At 51.2% G+C, this 17,190-nt stretch overlaps 1 protein-coding gene and 1 pseudogene across 1 annotated transcript in view; both read right to left on the bottom strand.

Moving 5' to 3' along the window:
* BCR (BCR activator of RhoGEF and GTPase) overlaps positions 1-17,190 on the bottom strand; it is a 118,769-nt gene that overhangs the window by 67,805 nt on the left and 33,774 nt on the right. The gene's annotated exons all lie outside the window — the stretch shown is intronic.
* LOC116627680 lies at positions 3,659-5,332 on the bottom strand (annotated as a pseudogene).

The raw sequence follows: 17,190 nt of genomic DNA, 5'->3' as shown, positions 1-17,190 counted from the left end.
TTTAAGATTTTATTTACTTGGGGCGCCTGGGTGGCTCAACTGCCTTCAGCTCAGGTTATGATCCTGGAGTCCTGGGATCGAGTCCCACATCGGGCTCCCTGCTCAGTGGGGAGTCTGCTTCTCCCTCTGACCCTCTCCCCTCTCATGTTCTCTCTCACTCTCTTTCTCAAATAAATAAATAAAATCTTAAAAAAAAAAAGATTTTATTTACTTATTTAGAGAGAGAGAGAAAGAGCACAAGGAGGGGGAGGGGCAGAGGGAGAGAGAGAATCTTAAGCAGACTCTGTGCTGAGCACAGAACCCAATGTGGGGCTCGATCTCACAACCCCAAGATCATGACCTGAGCCGAAACCAAGAGTCGGAGGCTTTTTTTTTTTTTTTTTAATTCTTTATTTGACAGAGACACAGCGAGAGAGGGAACACAAGCAGGGGGAGTGGGAGAGGGAGAAGCAGGCTTCCCGTGGAGCAGGGAGCCAGATGTGGGGCTCGATCCCAGGACTCTGGGATCATGACCTAAACCGAAGGCAGACACTTAACCGACTGAGCCACCCAGATGCCCCAGAAAAGGGAAATTTAAAGACAGACCAGCAGATAGAAAGAATGTCACGTGAACATGAAGGCAGTCATCTACAAACCAAAAAAACAAAACAAAACAAAACAAAACCAACAAAAAACCCAAAAACCAGAGGCCTGGGACAGATTCTCCTTTACAGCCCTCAGAAGGAACGAACCCTGCCAACGCCTCAATCTCAGACTTCCAGCTTCCATAACTGTGAGACAATAAATGTCTCTTGTGGGAACCACCCAGTGTGTGGTTCCTTGTTACGCAGCCGTAGGAAACCAATACATAGAGTAATTGTGGCGATCAGGTACTGGCCCTGAGAAGCTGCTTCCCACCCAGTGTCTTCACGGTCAATGACCCCACTCATGGAAATGGGACTCTGTCCAGCCAGCCGCAGCCACCCGGGGGCTATCCACGCTCAGCAGCGCTCCCACAGCCCTCCACATTCCAGCTCGGACTCAAGACAGCAGAGAGAGAAGAAAAGAGCAGCCACTGTGCCTCACGAGGTCAGAGGGCAACAGGCCAGCCCTGAGCCTCACACCCTGCAGCCACCCAACACATTCCCGCCCTCCTGGGCTCTTCTTAACCAGTGCCGCTCTCCCTCAGAAGCTAAGCTATTGCAGATTTGCCCCAGACTGTGCTACTCAAGAACAGACCAGAACTACCAGGATATTTTGCAACTGTACAAATCAGAAATTCTAGAAACCAAGCATTCTGGACCCCTCACACACAATAGTCCGCCAACTGCCCCTCCCTTAAGGGCAGAACAGGAAGGGTGGGAGACCTGAGTGAAACCCCAGCACCTTCTTCCTTCCTGACCTCAGGACCTGACAAGGGGAGCTCATTTTGCTCCCTTCATCCTGCTCAGAAAGGGGGCTTTATGCGCACATAAGGAAACTGAAAGTATTAAAATGACAAGCTCACAGCACCCACAAGTCAGAGACCAACACTGGGGATAGACTGACCATATGCCTGTGAAGCTGTTATGTGCTGAATGTCTGTGTCCCCCCCGCAATTCACATATTGAATCCCTAAACTCCAATATGATGGTATTTGGAGGTGGGGCCTTTGGGAGGTAATTAGATTTGGATGAGAATCTAACCTCACGAAAGGTTTTGAGAGAGTAGGGCCCCATGATGGGATTAGTGTCCTTCTAAGAGGAAGAGACACCAGTGCTCTTTCTCTCTCTCTGATATGTGAGGACACAGCAAGAAGGCAGATGTCTTCAAGTCGGGAAGAAGGTCTCCACCAAGAACTGATTTGGCCAGCACACTGATCTGGGACTTCCCAGCTTCTGGAACAATGACAAACCAGTGTCTGTTGTTTAAGCCACCCAGTCTCTGGGGTTTTATTACTGCAGCCCTGTTCCATGCTCAGTGGATTTCCACTGGGAGTCACAGACTCCCCACCAGACAAGGGAACCCCCTGCTTGCCCACATTCCTGCCCCGGAGAGGCATGGCTCTGGATCAGTTCTGGGGGCTAGTCTGCAAATCTCCCCTCTGCTCTAGTCCTGGGTCACCCCAATCTACGGCACTCCTGAGAGGTTCGCTGGCTTCTAGATGCAAAGAGGGGAAGGCACCTGGGATGCTGGCCTGAGTCAGGGGCTCTGAGACCCCTGTGGGGGCAATACACAGTCACGGCAACAGACACTGTCCAGGTGCTCGGCCTCAAGTCCTCACACCTCTGCAAGGGAGCTGATACCTTGTCTCACAGATGAAAAGTTGAAGGTCTGCGATTGGAAGCAACATTCCCTGAGCCCCACGGCTAATGAGTTGAGTTGAAAGGCAGGGATCCAGCCAGGCAGGTGTGCTTGGCCAAGGCCACCTCCTGGAGGTTCTGAGGGTTTAGCCCCACCCTGAGCTCGATCCCTGACTTCAGGCATCCTGGGGATGAACCGGAGGTAAGCTGAGGCGGCAGGGGTGAGGGGGAATATTTTATATTCTGCACCAGAACTTGAGATGTACCCAATGTCAAAAGCCAAAGAACAGACCAGGAGGCAGCAGGGTCTCGAAGTCTAGGACAGAATGGATTTTCTCCTGGAAAACCTTCTGTGCACTTGAATCAAGTGGCCAGGAACTCTACCATCCTTGACCTACACCTTTGGAAAAGGAAATATAATTCCTCTGTTTCCAGACTCCCCCCTCCCCCCCCCAATCCAACCTCCAGGGCCTTCTTCCATCATGCCGGAAAGAAGACAACAAACAAACTGGGATTACCGCGGCCACTCAGAGGCTCGTTTCATCTCTTGATGTTCCCACCAGTGAAATGGGGATAATGACACTCCACCCTCACACCCTGAGGGGGTGACAAGCAGGCCACCTTTCCCCTGCCAGAGGGAAGAAGCATCCAGAAGCATAAGCTTCATTTATCATAATTATCAGAAGCCTCGGCTATTCATGTGGTCCAACCTGTGAAGCTCCTTTCCAAAAAACTTCATATTACCTCTTGCCTGACTTCTCCTAGGGTACTCAGCATTACCTTGTACTTCCTTGTGAGGCTGAAGGCTCCACTTTGGGAAAGGTCGTGGGGTGGGGGCGGGGGATGGTGGTGGAGAGCAGGAGCTCATGTGCTTGGGGCTACTGGGAAGATTCTTCTCTGGGCCGCAAACCATGTGTCAGCAGAATCCGTGGCACCCACTGGGCCTCAGGCTGCCATGGGTCAGAGGGTGACCCTGGCAGGGTGATCCCATCCATCTGGCCTGCTGCAAAGCCCGCCAGGGCTCCAAATGGCAGCCCCACTCCGCCCTTCTCAGCAGCCCATTGCTGGTCTACCAGGGAGGCTGTGGCCCTCCTCCTTCCCAAACCCTTCCTCCATCCCACAGGTCTCTCCTGCAGCCAGGATCAGCGGGAGCAGAGCTTTCCCCATTCCCCTGGGGCTCAGAGTCAGCAGGCCACAGGCTCTCTGTGGAGCACAAGGCCTTGAGAACAGCTGAGGAACGAGCCAGAAAGCAAGCCAGCAAGGATCTCTGTCCAGATGAAAGAGGCGACAGAGGACTAGCTTCGGCTCTTGACCTGAAACTTGAAACTGTCATGTGGGAATTACCACCTACGGTGATAATCCCAGTTGTCATCACAGAGTGACAGCCTGGTCCGGGCTCCATGCTCACCCCTCAGTCAGCCAGGCTTGGGAACCAGGCCCAGCTCCCCTCTTGCTTTCCCCGGCACTGGCACCGTGGGAGGAGACAGGATCCACACACCCGAGACACCCCCAATGGCAGAGCTGCCAGTTGCCCACTCAGGCCTCTATCTCTGTCACCGGCCAGCCCAGCCGGCAGACCCGGCAGGTCCCGATGAGGGTCTGCAGTACGCTCAGTTCTGAAAGCACCTTTTAGGAAAAGCAAGTCCTCTAGAGAGAGACTCAAGCCACAGACGGGGCAGAGTGGACCACTGCACCACAGAAAGCCCTGGGCCCATCAGGGGTACACATTCTGGGAAGAGGCCCTTCCCTCAGGAATCCTGGGGTCCCAGGGGAAACAAGGCATCTGGAAAGGCTCCCAGAGGTATCCGACACCAGCTGTGAGCCTGGCGCTTCTCCCAGAAATACCGCACATGGTAGAAATAACAGCTTGGTTCAACTGGGTCACTCTGCCCAGCAATCACACTATCAGGCTGGCACCTCACTCAGGTACTTTCGAGGGCACAGAATTTGAGCTCAGACCTCCCAGACAGACCTGAAGAGAACGAGGCCGATTCCTGCTCTTCACGATCTTGACTCTAGCCCACTACCTGAGGTAGCTGTCCTGGCATCCCTTCACCTCCAGAGTGGGCACCGCCTTCCCCCCTTTAGAGGTGAGCAGCGGAGACCCAGTCAGATCACACGCTCGCAACAGCACGTGCCACACGGCAGGCATCTAATAGGTGTGCACCCCCCCTCAGCCCTTGTGAAAGGACCTCCGACAGCTTACGCCCAGGGCTCTTTGCTGTGCGCACCTGGATCTTCCCCGGTAGGAGGCATGTTCTGTCTTCTTAAAACCAATCTCGGCGGTGCAGGTATGTTTCCCTGGTCTTGCCTTAATCCAGCCTGAGCCCTGCTCTGCTCTTGGCCCGGAGGGTGGGAAATGCCGCTAAGAGCCGGGGGCAATCGGAAGGTCGGGCTGGTCTGTTTGCACGGCGGGACCCTGACCACCTCAGAGCCACCAGCTTTCTGAGAACCCAGCCTTCCAAAGAGGCTCCAGGACAAGGCGGAGGTCACAGCCATGGGGTGCTCAGAGCCCACGGGACAGCAGGAGCCCAAGGAACCTATGTGGAGAAACCCGCTTTTCTCTTTTTTTGGCGGGGGGGGAGTTTTACTATTTATTTATGACAAATATCCCACATCCGTGATCTCCTCCAGTCAGAAGTTCTTTGAAATGATGCCATCGGCCTTGGCCAGTCGGAGGATGGAGTCATCAGACTCACCCAGCCTGCGAATGGCCCCACAGATAGCGTAGGTTCTGAACTGGCCGTTGAACCTGCCCGTCACCTTATCAACCTCGGCCACGTTCATCTGGATGGACGCGTGGTCCTTGGTGCCAATGATGCGGTTGCTGGCACATACAGGTCCACGAACTCGCCGGTGTCGTTCTGCACGTCGAGGGCGTGCCTGCTGCCACCACCACGAGACCCGCTTTTCTCTAGGGGATGTCAGAACCTAGACAGCTGTGCCCAGAATGGTGGCACGTGGAAGGCCTGAGAGCTGGGGTAACAAGGTGACACACTCAGGCATACACGCGCACATGCCACACTCCAAGTTTCCAGAAAGACCCACGACTCACTGGTGACATAACACATCCCTTCCTTTCGGCAGCCCCCCCTGGAATGCCTTTGAAGACATGGGCCTGGACATTTACGCCCTCTATACCCTGTGCGGAGGGTTCCCTTAATTGGAGAAACACACACCCAGGCTATAACCCGATAATCGAACCCAGAAAGCAGGCTGGTGGCAGAGCTGCTTTCAGGGAATTCAGAGCCGGAAGACCTGTGAAGTGAAACGGGAACCGAGCCTCTGTCCTCAAGCCCACTCTGGTTTCTATCCTTACCGCGGCTGAGAGGAGTATCAGGCGCAACAGGCTGCAGAGCCCGGAAGGCCACTGCTGACCTTCGCCAGCCTGCCCCCCTGAGTGGTGAGGGCCCCCCCCCGGCCCAGCCCAATGCTCCATTCTGGGCCTCGGCTCACACCCTCTCCATCCAGACGGACTCCCTGGGCCTCCGAATTCTACCAGTTCTTCAGGGCCTGCTGCCCCGACAAACCCTTCCCAAATGTGACTTAACCTGATAGTCACCTCCCGCCCCTCTTATGGGATGCTCTCCCAGGTTCTTTTTCCCAATCACTGCGTGTAAGAGCTTACCTGGCTTCTCACCTACTTTACAACCCACATCTAGTGCCTCCTAAACAACTCAAGCTCCTTAGGACAGCCCATGTCCTAAGGCCCCTGACCACCCAGGAACCATTTGAAAAGGGACCGTCCCCCGCTCGACTTATTTTAGCTCATGGATCACCCCACCTCCCAGGGTGTAGATCAAAATAAACAGACAACCACCCATACACATAACCACCAACATGCGGGGTGCTGGGAAACATGAGATTAAAGGCAAGCCCCCTTCTTTTTAAGCTGGTAAGATACATAGTAAAATTTCCATTCACTACCTCCAGAGAGTCCAGCTGTGCATGGGTCTCTATAAAAACGCTCACTTAGAAAATCCCACAGCTGACAGCCATCCGGAGGACTCGGCCCTGAGTTTCAGAACATCTAAAGGGTGTGTGGGTTGAGCTCATTTCTGAGTCACAAAAACCGAAAGTGATTTTTTGGGTCACTGACAACCGGGAAAGCCTCCAATGTCTGCCCACTGACCCCACGTGCCCATGGCCTAACGACTGATTTTCCAAGGACCCCTGGCTGGCACAGCTCCTGGAGCAGGCAGGGCTGCTGTGCTCTTCTGAGGACCAGGAAGAAAGAGGCTGACAGAGAGGGGACCGGGGCGCTAAGGGCCCAGGTGCCCACTACGTGCACACACAGAGCCGGCACTTCACGGGCATCATTGAACTTGAGCCTCGTGTTTTAGGAAAGGGGGGGAAAAAAAGCAGCGATGGGGTCTTCTGTTTCCAAACAAGAACAGCCTGTCACCACCGGGTGGAGAACTGCTGCAGGCTGCCTCCGCCAGGAGAAGGGCCGGTGGGAACAGCGTGGAGATGCTGCCGGAGCCCGGAGCCTACACAGGCTGCTGGGAAGCACATTTCAAGAACTGAGCATCCAAGTGGGGAGACGCTGCCTCAGGCGGGCACGCGGGCCCTCTGGAGGCTCTAACACAGAGACTGTGCTCTGGTCGGGGCCCTGCCGCAGACCTCAAGGGGTCCCAGAAGACAAAAGCAGGAGCAGAGGAGCCCCAGAGGGGAGATTTTTCCACCAGATCCCAAAAGTCTGGAAAGATTGTTCTCTCCAAGGTTCCGGACCCAAGTGCAGGCTGGTATCATCTGAGCTGATTTCTGTCCCTCAACATTTTCCTCCTGTGTCTGTGTGTGTGTAGCATGAGTGCACATCTACATAAGTGTGGCACGGGTGTATGCATGTAGCACGTAGCTGCAGGCGTGTGCACAGGTATGAGGTGTGTGCATCCACCGAAGGGAGCCTAACCCAGCTTCTCAGGCTGGCAGCTCCTGTCTTTGCCAAACTGCCACAGGACAGCGGCCCGTCGGCCAGACCCCACCACATGGTCCTCGTTAATAAGCCCTCCCTCTATCCGGTGACCCAGCAGCACTCACAATCCCTCCCATCGGCCGTCTCACCTTGAGGCTGGGGCAGGGCAGGGCCACGAGTGCTGCCAGGTGCATCAGGTGGGCTTGCGGGTGACCAGCCACAGGGACAGAGAGCTGATGAGTGGCTGAGCGGGGCTGGAACCTCAATCCCGGTTAGGCCCCCACCTGCCCCCAGGTGACAAGGGCTGCCACCCCCAGGCTGGTTGCACCTGAGCTGCTGCCCTGACGCAGAACTCCTGTGCAGGGCGGCATGGATCTTGGCTCAAACGCAGTCCTACCACTGCCCCGCTGGGTGACCTTGGCAAGTTACTGCATCTCTCTAGGACCCAGGCTTCTCACCAATAAAAAGGATTCAGCTGGCCGGCAAACCCTGAGAAGGTGCCAGGCACCGTGTTTGGCACACTGCAGCCTCCAGGATGGCGCCTGCCCAGGGGCACTGGGGGTCCTGGTTTCTATCACCCAAGCTGGGCCTGAGGCTTTGACATCAGCAGGCCCTGTCCTTGGCTGAGCACTGGGTCTTGAGGCTGTCAACTGCTGGGGAGCCGAAAAAGCAACATAAAATTAGGGAATAGACCTAAGGTCGGAGTTACTAAGTTGACAGCACGTCCTGGGACAAGGTGGTTCAGCAACTAAAGGATGGTGGCCTTCAGACAGACCAAGCGTGCCCTAGGGAGCAGGCAGGCACGGCAGGGCCACAGAGGAAAGCAGGAAGGGTCGAGAAAGAGGACAGGAACACCCTCAAAGACTTACAAACTTGCCTGGGCTTCCTTCCCCCACCTGCAGCTCTAGCCAGGGGTCAGATTCTCCCTCTGAAAATGGGGCATAAATGTGGGAGCAGGCGTGGGTGGGGACATAACTCGCAGGCCCCATGCTCCATGAGCCCCACCAGATGGTGCAGGTGGCCCAAGTATCCAGGGAAGAACGCAACGTGCATTCCTGCTGGATTCCACTCCCGCGGCGGGAAGGGGGTGGGGAGAACACAGCCAGTGCAGCCTCCACACGAGGCAGCCTGAGTCCACAGCACCCCTCCATACCACAGCTCCACCCAGCATGTGCTGTTGGTTCCTATACGGAAGAGGAGCAGGGAAATCATCTCAGAAACAAAACCCCTCCTTCCCCATTCCCGGGCACCCACAGTGTGCCAGGCTGTTACAGACTTCACTGCTAATCCCAACACAGCGCTCTAAGTTCCTAGGGTCACTCCCATTTGACAAATGGGAAAACAATAGCTTGCCTGATGCCATCTGTCCTGTCAGATGGTTCTGGATGCTGTGCTCCCCACTCCACCTGTGGCTCCCCCTACAGAGAAGCTGGAACCCCACACCATGATGGAGCACATTCCCCGAAGGAATGCTATGTGTCCATGACAACTGCACAGGGTGGGTGCTCTAGGGAATGACAGCTGGATGCAGGGCTGGGGAGCAGGCTGGTGGGAAGGCAGGTCTTGGCATGCAGGACAGGCGGGAGTGGGGAGGCAATTTCTGGGATCCTCTGGCCAGGAATTCCCGATCTTGCCAAAGATTTCCATGCATTTATAGCTGGAAGCCTTTCTCTTTCTAGAAATGCAGGCAGCTATACCTACCCTGTAAGAACCTCTGAGTGGGGCCACAGAAATCAACAGAAGGGCTTGAAGCAGAGCAGGGACTGAGCAAACCAGGGTCGGAAACTGCTGAGTAAACCGACAAGAAGCAAAGAGGTGCTTCTGGGCATCACAAATTGGAAGCTGCTAGGGCTGGTGGGGGACACCACCAGAAGGTCCGGGCCTGATCTGCAGTACAAGTGTCCGTGGGGTCGGGCTTGGGGGCAAGTTACCGCGGAAGGCAGAGGTGACCAGCACAGGCTGCACCCCTCTAAATGATGTCTAAGGATAGGGGCCAACCCCAGGGAACACCACCACACACAGAAAGAAGGAAATTCAAAGGCAGAAGCTTGAACTTCCAGTTCCAGGTGAGACGGAGCAAGTGCACTCCATGTTTTCCCACTCACCACAACTACAAATTCTGGACCAAACATAGGAAATAGCCATCACGGGACTCAGAAAGGCAGCTAAGAGCAGGGGCACCGGGTGGGCATTTTGGAACTGGAGGTACACCCCAGAAGGGCCTTCTCGGGTTTTCTGTTTGTTTTATAACCTTTACTTCTTTTAGAGCAGTTTCAGGTTCCTAGCAAAACTGAAAGGAAGCTACAGATTTTCCACAGGCCCCCTGCCCTACTCATGCCCAGCTTCGCCCATTATTAACATTCCCCACCAGAGGGGTGCATCTGTCACAGCTGATGAAGCTGCATGGATACGCCATCATCCCCCGAAGCCCGTAGTTTGTGTTGGGGTTTGCTCTTGGTGTTGTGGAGTGCATGGGTTTGGACAAACCACTGTAGTATCACACGGAAGAGTTGGGAGTCTCTGCGTCCGATCTATCCCAGCTTGGGCACTAGAGTAGCCCAAAAGTGTCAACAGGCACAGACAGAAAGAAAAAAAAAACCCCAAACAACAGAAAAGCCTCCTTTCTCTGCACAAAGGACCCTGAAGGAGGGATCCAGTGAATTAAACTCTTTTAATCTCACCTACTGTGCTCCAGATGAACACCATCAAAAGTGAGGCACCCCTTCCCCTTCCCACAGACACAGCAGCAGGGACCCCTGGGGTGGAGTCCTGTGCCCTCTCCACTCTATACTAGGCGAGTGCCATCAAAGAAGCAGAGTCCCTGTTGCCACCGGTATGGTGACAGCATGGAGAGGGTGGAGCCCAGCTTTCTAGTCAGGACCTGGGGAAGCAGAGAGTGTGGGACAGATTGGGGAGAGGAAGGAGCTGGAGAAAGGATCCTTCAAATCTGTGTGTGAAGCCCTTGGCTCACCCCCAAGCTGCCTATGTGTGAAACCACTTGCATTCAGCCCAGCACAGGTTTGGGACCTGAACTACAGGGGTGAGAACTGCTACTACCGCCCAGCTTGCAGACTGACCCCCAGCTGGTGCACAGCAGAGTGGGCGGTGGAACCAGAGGCCACAAAAAGTGGGCTAGGATGTGTGGTCTGAATCCAACTGGGTTGACTGGCTGTTTAAACAACTCCATCAACATCTCCAGAGTCTCGTAACATAACATTCAAACTGTCCAGGATACAATCCAAAATTACTCAACACAGAACTCGGAAACCGAAGTTGTTAAAGGAAAAGGCAACCAACAAACATCAACCCCCAGATGACCCAAATGTTGGAATAATCAGAGTAACATTAGAATCATGCTCCAAGAAGTAAGGGCAAAGACTCTTGAAGCAAATGGAAAGAAAAGGAGTCCTCAGCAAAGAAACAGAAGCTATAACAAAATAACCGAACAGAAATTTTAGAACAAAAAATAACACCTATAAGAAATTTCTTGGAGAGGAATTCAATATCAGAATGGAGATGACAGCAGAGTCAGTGAACTTAAACACAGATCAATAGAAATTAGCCATCTAAACAACAGAAAGAAAACAGACTAAGAAAAAATTGGAGCAGAAACTCAAGGATCTGTCCGACGTCAAAACATCTAATGTTCATGTCACAAGAGTCCCAAAAAAGAGACTGGAACAAAAAAAATATTTGCAGAAATCATAGCTGACTAATTCCCAAATTAGGTGAAGGTCATAAATGTACAAATCCAAGAAATACAGTGAACCCCAAACAACGAAAACCACTACCAGACACATCAAAATCAAAGTGCTAAAAACCAAAGATAAAAAATCTTGAAAGAAGCCAGAAAAAAACCAACATATTACATATAGGGAAACAAAGATTCAAATGATTATAGGTGTCTCACCTGCCATTACAGAGGTCAGAGGAGAGTATAATAATAATAATAATAATGGTAATAAAGTGCTACATAAAAAGAACTGTCACGGGCACCTGAGTGGTTCAGTCGGTTAAGTGTCTGCCTTCAGCTCAGGTCATGATCCCAGAGCCCTGGGATGGAGCCCCATGTCGGGCTCCCTGCTCAGTGGAGAGTCTGCTTCTTCCTCTGCCCCTTCTCCTGCTCGTGCATGTGCTCTCTCTCTCTCTCAAATAAAAAAAAAAAGGAAAATGGATTAAAAAAAAAAACCCGCCAACCCAGAATGCTATACCCAGTGGAAATATCCTTCAAGAATGAAGGCAAAATAAAAACTACCTCAGATGAAAGAAAACTAAGACTTAGCCTATAGGACACATTTTGAATTTGTGACCTTCAGAACTGTAAAATAATAAATCTGTGTTGTGGGGCACCTGGGTGGCTCAGTTGGTTAAGCGTCTGCCTTCAGCTCAGGTCATGGTCCCAGGGTCCTGCAACTGAGCCCCACGTCAGGCTCCCTGCTCAGTGGGGAATCTGCTTCTCCCTCTCCCTCTACCCCTCCCCCTGCTTGTGCTCTCTCTCTCAAATAAATGAATAAAATCTTAAAAAAAAAATCTGCGTTGTTTTTAAGCCACTTAAGTTTATGGAAATTTATTACGGCAGCAATAGGAAACTAATTCATGTGGCTTTGACCATAACGAAATTAAAAATCAGTAACAGAATGACATCTCGAAAAATCCCAAATATTGGAAATTAAACAAGACACTACTAAATGATCCACAGGTCAAAGAGGCAGTCCCGAGGGAAACTGGTAAATGGTTTAAAGGACATTAAGATAAAAATACAACATATGAAAATATGTAGCATGTAGCTAAAGTAATGCCCAGAGGAAAATTTATAGTATCAAATGCTTATATTAGAAAAGAAAGGTCTCAGGCACCTGGGTGGCTCAGTCGGTTAAGCATCTGCTTTCAGCTCAAGTCATGATCCCAGGGTCCTAGGATTGAGCCCCAGGTTGGTCTCCCTGCTCAGCGGGGAGTCTGCCCTGCTCATGCTCTCTCTCTCGCACTCTCTCAAATAAATAAATAAAATCTTAAAAAACAAAAAGGGCTCAAGTCAATAATTTAAGTTTCCATCTTTAAAGATGAAAAGAGCAAAATAAACCTATAAGAAAGAAATAATAAAGGCAGAAAACAATAAAACTGAAAACAAAAAACCCAGAAAAATAATTGAAAACAAAAGCTGATTTTTGTGGTAGGGAGGGATCAATAAAACTGATAAAGCCAGATTGACCAAGAAAAAACTAAAGGACACACAAATTAGTAAAATCAGGAATAAAAGAGGAAATATAGCTACGGATCCCACAGACATCAAAAGGAAATCTTACAGGGTGCCTGGGTGGCTCAGTTGGTTAAGCGACTGCCTTTGGCTCAGGTCATGATCCTGGAGTCCCAGGATCGAGTCCCGCATCGGGCTCCTTGCTCAGCAGGGAGTCTGCTTCTCCCTCTGACCCTCCTCCCTCTCATGCTCTCTCTCTATCCTTCTCTCTCTCTCTCAATAAATAAATAAAAATCTTTAATAAAAAAAAAAGGAAATCTTACAAACAACTTCCTGCACATAAATTTGACAACATAGATGAAACGGGCTGATTCCTTGAAAGACAAAAATAACCAGAACTCACTCAAGAAGCAGATAACTTGAGGGATGCCTGGGTGACTCAGTTGGTTAAGTATCTGACTCTTTTTTTTTTTTTTTTTTTTAAAGAATTTATTTATTTTTTTGACAGAGAGAGACATAGCGAGAACAGGAACACAAGCAGGGGGAGTGGGAGAGGGAGAAGCAGGCTTCCGCAGAGCAGGGAGCCCGATGCGGGACTCGATCCCAGGACTCCGGGATCATGACCTGAGCCGAAGGCAGACGCTTAACGACTGAGCCACCCAGGCGCCCCAAGTATCTGACTCTTGATTTCAGTTCAGGTCATGATCTCAGGGTTGTGGGATTGAGCTCAGCGGGGAGTCTGCTTGATATTCTCTCTCTTCTTCTCCCCCTGCCCCTATCCCCACACTCTCTCTCAAATAAACAATAAATCTTAAAAAAAAAAAACTTGAAAAAATAAATTAAATTAAAGGATATAGATAACTTGAATAGTCCTATGTCTACTAAAGACATCAAATTTGCTGTTGAAAAACTACAAAAACAAACAAAACCCCCTAGGTCCAGACAGTTTCACTCCCAAACATTTAAAAAGAAATAATACCCCCCAAAAATAAAAACATAAAAATAAAAAGAAATAATAGTCTTTACAAGCTCTTCCAGGAAATAGAAAGATTACTTCTAAACTCATTTTATGAGGTCAGTATTAGTCTCATATTGAAACCAAAGACAGGGGCGCCTGGGTGGCTCAGTCGTTAAGCGTCTGCCTTCGGCTCAGGTCATGATCCCAAGGTCCTGGGATCGAGCCCCGCATCGGGCTCCCTGCTCCGCGGGAAGCCTGCTTCTCCCTCTCCCACTCCCCCTGCTTGTGTTCCCTCTCTCGCTGTGTCTCTCTCTGTCAATAAATAAATAAAATCTTTAAAAAAAAAAGAAACCAAAGACAGTACAAGAAAAAACTACAGAGCAGTATCTGTCATGAACCTTGGATACAAAAATGCTCAACAAAATACTAGTAAATGAAAGGCAGCAAACACACACACACACACACACACACACACACACACACACACACACAGTAATATATCACAACCAAATAAGAGTTTATCCCCTGGGATGCAAGGCTGGTTCAACACTCAAAAATCACTCAAAATTCCTAACAGACTTAAGAAAACCCACACAATCGTATCGATAGGTGCAGAAAAAGCATTGACTCCACAGATGCCCATCCAGTCAGTACTGGCTATCACTGTGGCTTCTAGCAGCTCCTTGTGCAGTCAAGGCAGAAGATAAGAAATACAGTTGATGCTTACTGAGCCATTTGCTTGTTTCTCAGGGAGGCTCTTTCTGATTCGAATTCATGCCAAGAGTAAACTCCTTTGCAAGTGTGTGGCTGGAGGACCCACTTAGACCTACACACACAGTTCAAGGGGAGGGCTCCTGGTTGTGATGCCAGGAGACTGGTGAAGTCTGCTCTCGCCAAAGCCAACTCTGCCCTACCTCCACCCTACTACCTTCCCACTGGCCTCTGTTGGGGTTCCAAGTCTGCCTCCAGAAGGTGCCTCAGACAAACCCAGGTGGATGTTCCTCAGTCTACCAGGACTGTAAATGGCATCTGCCCTGGAGGAAAAGGAAGCCCCATTCCATTCATTCACTCTCTCCTGGAAACTTCCTACAACTTCTCAGTCTGATTTTCTCTCACTGGAACCTGCTGGGAACCACCCACCCTGACCACTGTGCCCCCAACCATTTGTGTGACAAGGCTGACAAAAGTTGTGGGAAAAGAAGCCCTGAGGCTGATGGTAACCTGAGACAGACAGAGGTTCAGCACATAGACACGAGGACCTCACGAGGTGGTCCAGCCTTCTAGAAGATTTCTTTGGTGCAAGAACCACTCCAGAAACCAAATCTTCAATAACTCAGGGCCTTGGAAGTCTTTCTGAAGGGGCTTGGTGGTGTTGTGATCTGACCAGCAAAGGGTTTACTCTAAGGCAGGGTGGTGGGGGTGGATGGGTGGTGGTGAACTGCTAAATCAGAAAGGTCAAAACATTGTCTTCCAGGGACCATTCCATTGAGGCCAATGGAGCAGTAGACCAAGCAGCTGAAAACACACTTGAAAATGATTTATCCTTTACAAAGCTCTCTTCAGATGGGAATTTCTCACACTCCCCTGACAGCTTATCCTAGTGTTTAACCATGCTTACAGTCAAGATGTTCTTCCTTCTGTCCCACAGGGCAGCTCAGATGCTAATTCCCTGTTCTCTCTCTGAGGGCTGGACCACAGGACGGCTGACAGTTCCCTCCCTGTTTCTAGGCTGAGTGGTAACATGCAGGAGACACAGCCCTGGAACCTCTGCTGGCAAGGGGATAGCTGTTTGTACTCCGCGAACCCAAATTCCAGGACCCTGCTCCTTCTGGCCCCCCTCAGGTGGTGTTAAGGAGACTAACCATATTAAATCTAATTAAAAAGACAAAGCTGCTGGAGAGAAAAAGACTCTTATGTAGGAATGCTATTCTGGGGTCTTCCACTTCTGTGTTCTATCCTAAACCAGGGGTCAGCAAACTTTTCCTGCAAACAGCCAGCTAGTTAATATTTTCAGCTTTGCAAGCCATGTAGTATTTACCACTACTACTCAACCTTGCCATTACAGCGTGAAAGCAGCCGTATATCATGCACGGACTAATGCATGTACTGTGTTCCGATAAAACTTTATTCATAAAAGCAAGTGGTAGGCCAGACTGAGCTATTCCTTGGCCTAAATGACAAGGAGAGGCCCTAACCACTTTCCTCTCCTCAGTTTCAGAACTTGGCTGTTTCTTGCCATCACTGTGGACCTAGAAATTTGTTATGAAGATTAGGAACTTTTCTCCTCATCTTTGCCCAGACATTTAAATGCTGCTAAGAACCCACTAGCACAGGAAACATGCCATGAGACAAAAGCATGTCTTCCCTAGCTCGCTTCATGTGCAGCACCTGACAATAGGGCATGCACGCGCGCGCGCACACACACACACTCACACACATTCACTCACTCTAAGTACCAACAAGTATAAAAGAATGACTTTGCGCCCTGCAGGAAGAATATTTCTAAAGGGAAAGATCACATCAGTCATGGCAGAAAATATGAGCCAGGATCTTGATTCACACATAACAGAGATTCTACTGGAAAACAGCATAGGACATTTGAAGGAAATGAATCATTTGGGAGCCCAAGGAGGAGGTCTGCACAGTTTCTAAGGCGACACCACACCCCGCCCTGCCCCAATCGAGGAGGGGCCCCACTTCAGCAGGCCTCCAGGTCCCAGAGAAGGAGAGCAGGATGTGGGCAAGGGAGCATGCCAGGCTGGGTGGGGAGTTTGTTTGTGTAGGTTTCTACCCATCTATTTCCAAAAGGATCTGAGGCAGCCTTAAGAAATTAAACAGTGTGAAAATAAGACCACCGGGAAGAAAACCAAAAGGCCCAAAGAAGGTTTTAGGTCTCTGGGATGTGTTAACCATGTCAAATGAGCTGAATTTGGCCCCCAAGCTTCCAGATAGCAAAGGCTGGAAAAGGAGGCAAGTCTTGGAAAAGTGCTGCCCACGGATGGAAAAGCTAGGATACAGGAAGGCACGAGGGCACCTGGAATGCCTTACTGCAGACTCCCAGGTCTGCGATCCTACCCATCGCCCAAGCTGCTGGACATACTGCCAATAGACAGTGGCGTCAGTGGGATACACTCAAGAGGTAAGGCCCGGGGTCATCTCAGCCTCCTCCAGATCCATAGGGATTTCCTCCAAAACAAAGTCCTGAACAGCTGCCAGGACAGACTGGGTGGGAGGGCGCTCAGGCCATGCCGTCCAAGTCTCAGGTGTGACAGCTGGGAGCCCGGGCCCTGCAGTTCGGGCTCTGCCTGGCAGCCCTGGCTTTGGCAGAGCCCACACCCTCCACCCGACCTGGCCAGCCTGCCCCGGGCAGGGTCTGAGAAGCAGGGTGGGGTCCACCAAGTGAGTGAGCCCAGAGGTGCACAGAGAGGAAGTCCCAAAATAATCACAATGCATGCTACTCTGGGCTCGAATGACGCCTAGGGTCAGGGTCAGGTGTCCTCCTCTGTATTTAAAGGGAAGAGCGGGATCCAGGCACAGAAAAGGCACGACACCAGACTGTTTCTTTCATTAAGCAGGACCCACATGTCTCAGAGGGGAGCTGACCTCAGTACAGCTCCGGGCAGGCTCGGCCACCTCCTGCTTGGGCACGCCCTTCCTGGGGCAGCCCAGCCAGCTGACCCTGAGGCCCAGACTGCCTGCAAGGTCTCTGAGGCTGCCCCCATGCCTGTGGCCAAGAGGATCAGAGAAATCGATGAGAACGCCTGGCTCCAGCCCCCAGCAGCAGCCCTGGGCTCGTCAAAGGCTGCTCTGTCCAGGTTTGGGAGGGAGTCTCTCCTCTTCGAGGCAGACTGATGGCATCACA

Source organism: Phoca vitulina, unplaced genomic scaffold (assembly GCF_004348235.1).
Source record: "Phoca vitulina isolate PV1807 unplaced genomic scaffold, GSC_HSeal_1.0 scaffold100, whole genome shotgun sequence".
In the NCBI taxonomy this organism is placed as follows: Eukaryota; Metazoa; Chordata; class Mammalia; order Carnivora; family Phocidae; genus Phoca; species Phoca vitulina.
This window is presented reverse-complemented; position numbering and strand designations above follow the sequence as displayed.